Source organism: Ostrinia nubilalis, chromosome W, assembly GCF_963855985.1.
Source record: "Ostrinia nubilalis chromosome W, ilOstNubi1.1, whole genome shotgun sequence".
NCBI lineage: Eukaryota > Metazoa > Arthropoda > Insecta > Lepidoptera > Crambidae > Ostrinia > Ostrinia nubilalis.
The window spans coordinates 2,194,402-2,201,044 of NC_087118.1; positions in this window are offsets into that span (position 1 = coordinate 2,194,402).

The following is a 6,643-nucleotide window of genomic DNA, read 5'->3' on the forward strand; positions in this document are numbered from 1 at the left end:
CAAATGATTTATAAAATAGTCTTAATGCCGATGGGCCATGTGTCCTTGATTTTAATTATGAAGTGTTAGCGGCCAAGTGTGCCGATGGGCTAATGCGTCCTTGATTTTAATTATGAAGCGTGAAGGTGCGTCCATAGTTGGTATTAGTTTCTATTTTTAACTTGCTGACTAACTTTTAGCCTTTTTAGTTTTTATATAATGAATACCCGCCTAATATTGAAGGGCTATGTATGCCCATTTAGGAGACGTACTGGGTGTGCTTGCAGACTTCCAGTAAGATTTTGCTGGTATGTCAAGCGAGCCATCCAGTCGACATAAAAGTTGTGTATGAAGGTTACACTGAGTAAAACACAAACATAACATCTTTATTTGTGAAGAATCAGTAAAATAGTTACATGTAACAGTAGAATTACCATGATTTGCACAAAGAGCATAAAATAATTGTCCAACAATAGATTATTAGATTCTTATGTTGATCTTGGATCAAACTTGAGTTTAATATGATGTGAACATAGCCCCAATAAAATGTTGAGTTGATGCTTGTCGTACAGTTTATTCCGTCGAGAACTTTATTTCACAGTTGAGGACAATGACGTCTGAAGATGAAACCGGTACAGCAACCGGGACGCCCGTCAGCTGACGACGAAATAAGCGAGCCAAGCCGATGAAGCTATCTTCGTCGTCCAGTAAGAAGGCGTCACCACGATCGTCTTCCATGGGACGAGGGTCGCAGCCGCTGCCAGCGGCTGGGCGCGCGGTCGAGCCGCGAGGATCGCAGCCGCAGCAAGCGGTTGGACGCACGATCGAGCCGCGAGGATCGCAGCCGTAGCAAGCGGCTGGGCGCGCGGTCGAGCCGCGAGGATCGCAGCCGTAGCCGTGGCCGGGATCCGTTACCACGCCGTGGCAGGTACAGCACTGCGTGTCGCAGCGCACGACAAGACGAGCCGCGGAGCCGGAGTCAGAGTGAACATTGCAGCCATCACAGAAGGTTAAAAGTCCATGTGTTTATAGTGGGCTCGAAATGATTCGAGCTTAATGTAAACAATGGCATGATTGTAAGGCTGGTTATTGTGGGCATGCCGGGCACTAGGATGTGCCGCCTAATGAAAATCAATAGCCAGTCCTTGCAGTGATAAACGTGGGATCGAGTCTGAATAATTAAGTCCATGTGTTCATAGTGGGCCCGAAAGGATTCGAGCTTAATGTAAACAATGGCATGATTGTAAGGCTGGTTATTGTGGGCATGCCGGGCACTAGGATGTGCCGCCTAATGAAAATCAATAGCCAGTCCTTGCAGTGATAAACGTGGGATCGAGTCTCAATATTTAAGTCCATGTGTTAATAGTGAGCCCGAAAGGATTCGAGCTTAATGTAAACATAATGGCATGATTGTTAGACTGGTTATTGTGGGCATGCCGGGCACTATGATGTGCCGCCTAAGGAAAATCAATCACCAGTGATAAACATGGGATCGAGTCCCTAAGCTAATGAATGATATAGGTCGGGAACAATGATGTGTCTCGTATTTTTGATTTTAGAGACTATGGCCATAATTGGGACAAGGACGTCCCGCCCAGGGATCAATGATTAATATAATGAATTATTTTAATTATGATGTTTATAGAATTATAAGTTAGTAAGGTCCAGCAGTGGACTGTAAAGGGCTGTTGATGATGATGATGATGAAGGTTATAGATTTATATTGATAATATCTCCATTTTAAAGTAATATAAACAATGGCATGATTGTTAGGCTGGTTATGATTGTTGGTTGATTGTTAGGACATGATTATTAGGATGTAGTGACGACGGTACGTACGTGTTTCGTTCGTTCGTTTCAGCCAAATGACGTCCACTGCTGGACAAAGGCCTCTCCCAAGGTTTTCCACAATGAACGGTCCTGCGCTGCCCGCATCCAGTGGGTACATCAACATCAGTACATCAACGTACGTGTTTAGTAATATTTATTATAAATGAAATATTTTCATTTGGAGCCTTGTTTTCAGATGTTTATATAATTATAAGTTAGTAAGGTTATAGATTTATATTGATAATAATATAATATCTATTTTTTATTTAAAGTTTATTAACCAACGAAGGGACTCGTTGGTGATCGGATGGCCGAGTTGTTACAAAAATACCTTTGTTACTAAATATCGTTGTCAAATTCCATTAGTATTCCAAATACCACTATCAATTTATTTTACTGGCAACTGTAACAAAATAGCGTTGCGGAATATTTATAATAACGATAACGTTTCCGTTATCGTTATTTCACTACTGGTAACACTTTCTCCCCTCCTAATATCACTGTTTAGACTCAATAGCTCTGCTCGGGCATTCGATCACTGGCGGTCGATTAGTACGGTCGTAAGTGAAATACTGTGAAACACTGTGTGGCATTGAATGATTTTGTGAAAATAAAAGGTGTGGTATAACCAAACGAAGTTCTTTCTTAAACGACACCTTTCAATAGATTTACCATGTTTGAATATAAATACAATGCAATCAAGTTAATAGTTCGGGAGGCGAAAAAGGTCTGTCGTTGGAGTGCGAATTTGACAGCTCGGCGCGGGAGCGCCATGAAGCTAAAGATAAAAATGGAGGGCAGAGTTGGAACAAAAACTTGAGTCAAATACCTACTTATATCTATCTCGCTCTCTGCGGCCCTACCTCTCTTTTTAGTGTGAACTGTAGTATTGCTATCTTCTGATTTAAATCTCCTTGTAAATTCTTCGAAATAGCCAATTCACTAACCAAATCAGAAGTTAAACAAATAAATAATTAATATTTGAAACTAAGATTACCTAGTTAAATAAAAAAATCACAAAATTGTCGACCATTTAGGCTTAATGTGTTGGCGAATCAGGGAATTACAATCCCAATTCCTGGGTAATCGGTACCATGTGGCAACATCGGCCCAATCCGGCCCATCATGGCGGTTGTTTACTATTTTGTTTATTAAGCAGTTAATTTCGTTTGAGATTGTTTACAGGAAATAATCATTGTTTTATCACAAGAATTGGTGCAAAATTTTGTAGTGCGTGGTTGCGGTAGTACGTGGTGTCCTGGAAGTGACATAAGATTCCACGCGTAAGTGTTTATTTCGTGATTTCCGACATTGGATCATTGTAAACATTTTTCACATTTTTTACAGTAATTTCTTCCTAAAACGTTTTACCAGTAATTACACTTATCATTTTTAATGATACCTATGTCAAGAAATAAAGATTTTACATTGGTTTCATTGAATTTGAGCAATTTTATATTTTTTGTTTATTTAGAAAGAGCGAGTCTGCCCACAGAGAGCGAGATAGTGATACTTAGTTTGTGCTTCAAGTAGGTATTCGGAGTGTGGCCTCCATTTTTATCTGTAGCTTCATGGGGAGCGCCCACGTTACGCGCTGTGATTGGTCCATAGATCAGCAGCGACATTATGGCGTAGACAACTGTGTATATGTTACGGTTAATGTGATAAATTGAAAATTATTAATAATAACCGGCTATTATGAATAATTACCGACAGTCGCGGTAAAAGTGATAAATTAATCACATTTAACAGTGATTATTTAATAATTCAACCTTAGTACTAACAAATTTCATAAAAGAGAACAACATCTTGTGTACGTGCTCGTGTACAGCCAAACTTTTGAACGTTTTGATATCATATATTAATATAATTGGGCATAATGAGTTTAGAATGTTTCTTGCATAATATTACTTTTCCATGATGCCTATAACATAATGTTTTGATTTAAAGTGAAAAATAGGTTAAGGTGCGGCGGGGGTGGCCCTTGGGCCACCCCTAAGCCGCCTATTTAGTTTTATACACACATAAATGACCTCATATTAATCACATTTACCAAAGCATGCGGTAATTATTCATAATAACCGGCGATTATTCATAATTTTCACATTTATCACTTTGACCGTAACATATACATTTATTTTGACAGATTACCTACGTATCTACACTTCGTAGTGAACAATATTAATTATTATAAATTAAAATCAAGTGGAATATTATTAAAAGAAAGTAGTGCCCTACGAATATTAATACGATGAAGTTATTATTAAGCAGTAGTATGCTACTGCCACACATGTGTTAACGTTAGCGATGATGTTGATATTCAATTGCGCGTTACTTAAGGCATTAAATGAAAAAAAAAAGTGCGTTGGCTACGTTAAGGTTATATCGCTGGTAAGAGGTGATTTTATTGTTGTAACTTGATTGGTAATTTGTTCCAAAACTTTATTGATAGTTCACCATTTAATTCACAAGTTTAAAAAATATTCACCTCATAAAAATAGCTTACTTATCTACTTAAAAATACCTCGTCCTGTGGTTTGGGCTGTGCGTTAATAGATCACTATGTCAGTCAGTCAGTCGGTCACCTTTGAGTTATATATATTTAGATTAATTAGAACAAAATAAAATAACTCACCGTTACGCCAGTTTGGTCACAAATATCTTTTACTCGGCAACCACTTCTTCTTAGCGCAATTATGCGCTCCCTTTCAACTCTAGTAAGTTGAGGCGCCATTATTTAAAAAAAAAATGCAATGTCTAACACCTTCAGCTGTATTGATGCGACTGTTGTAGGGCCGGCAGAGGCGCGTACGCAGGGGGTGTGGCTTACCCTCGATGAAACATTTCTATTGGCGCTTAGCTTATGTCAGATCAAACATTGGCTAATTTGGGCATACTGTAGAAAATCTACCAATAATGACAAAGCGACTTTCTTTCTAACACTACTTAGGCGTCGTAGTTATAGTTATGTATAATGGATACTTTGATGTGCTGCACACTGTGATTCACGCTCCGTACTAAGGCGGCCATAAATACTTAACTTCAAAATAAAGTGGTTTTCTTTATTTTATACGTTGAAACATGTTAGAATATACACAAATAATTAAAATTTCAACATAATTATGATATTTCGCAACACAAATGTCTACTTTCAAGTGAAAAAATGTCTCATAGTAATTTTGTTTTAGACAAAAAAATGTAAAACATTTAATACTGCGACTTTTAATGTTAGAATGTTGTAATAATGGTTATTTATATGAATAGTTAACTATAAAGGTATAAAATAAAATTGCAAGAATACTTATAATTAATTTTAAATACATAACAATTCCAATTTTCAACACAAAAAATAATATTTTAAATACATAACAAATCCAGTGCACATTTTGATAGGGCATCTTTTTTTAACTCTTAACTTACGTAGACTTGATAAGAGGGGGTCTGAATGAAGAAGAAGCCTATTGACCTAATCTTTATTGGTCAAGATGCGGCTCAATTTTCGTGTGTAATTGCGTCTAAATGATTTAATGTGTTTGTTCTTCAGACAACTCCACGATTGCCAATAAAGCGTGATCTATAACATTAGTACCATGGACTAGTACTTTGTGAACGGAAGCAGGTATATTATACCAAGGATACTTGGCAACTAATTGTCGAGCTGTCTCTAAAGCGAACTCTTCGAATTTCGTCTTATTAATGTTATATGTTGAATTTAGACACTGAAGTATGGTCCAGCACCGATCTAGTAGACTTTTCTTGATACCAGTAATTTCAGTTGAAATTTCAGAGTTCAAGAAAAACCATCTAGCGTCATCGTGATGAGGTAAACGAAAATCAGTTAGCTCAACATCAATATTTTCGACATTATTCAACCAATTAGAGTGCTTTTCTATTAATTTATATTTAGTTCGAATTGCTTTTGCCCATAAAAACTAAATTCGTGTAGGTACATACATAGTTAATTTTACCACTTAAAGTCTCTAAATCAATATTTTCAACGTTATCCGCTAGGCACGAATTTTCGATCATATTGTTAAAAATATGATAATTTTTTCCTTTGAACTACTCTATACAGGGTGGAAACGTTAAGTGATCTCACTCGATTATTTCTAAACTATACAAGATATCGAAAAACTGATTACTGATTCTGAAAGTGCTTCACAAGCTCTTTCAAACGGTACCAATAATTGGTTACATAATAAAGTGGATCTATCCAAAAATTCAATGTTTCCATCTTCCATACATTTAGTAAAACCACATAATATTAAAAACTATACAAGATATTCAAAAACTGGTTACTGATCCTGAAAGCGCTTCACGAGCTCTATCCAACGGTACCAATAATAGGTTACAAAATAAACTGGATCCATCCGAAAATTCAATGTTTCCAGCTTCCATACATTTAGAACAGCCACAGTCATGGCACTCATGTCTTGTTAATATTATAGCAAGTAGAAGCTTAAAACCGATGTTTTCCAATAATAATTTTAAATAAGAATGCAATTTACGAGTTCTTTTTAAGTGTTTATTATTCAATAAAAAAAATTAATACTTCTATTCATTGTTTGGCTGGCATACATTTAGTATGGAGGCTGAAAATATTAAATTTTCGGATAGATCCACTTAATTCTGTGACCTAATATTGGTACCGTTGGATAGAGCTGATGAAGCACTTTCAGGATCAGTAACCAGTTTTTCAATATCTTGTATAGTTTAGAAATAATCGAATGAGATCACTTATCGTTTCCACCCTGTATAGAGTGCCAAAGGTCAATATCATCATCCTCGAAACGAAACATTTGAAAATTGTACCTAAAACAACATAAAAGTAATA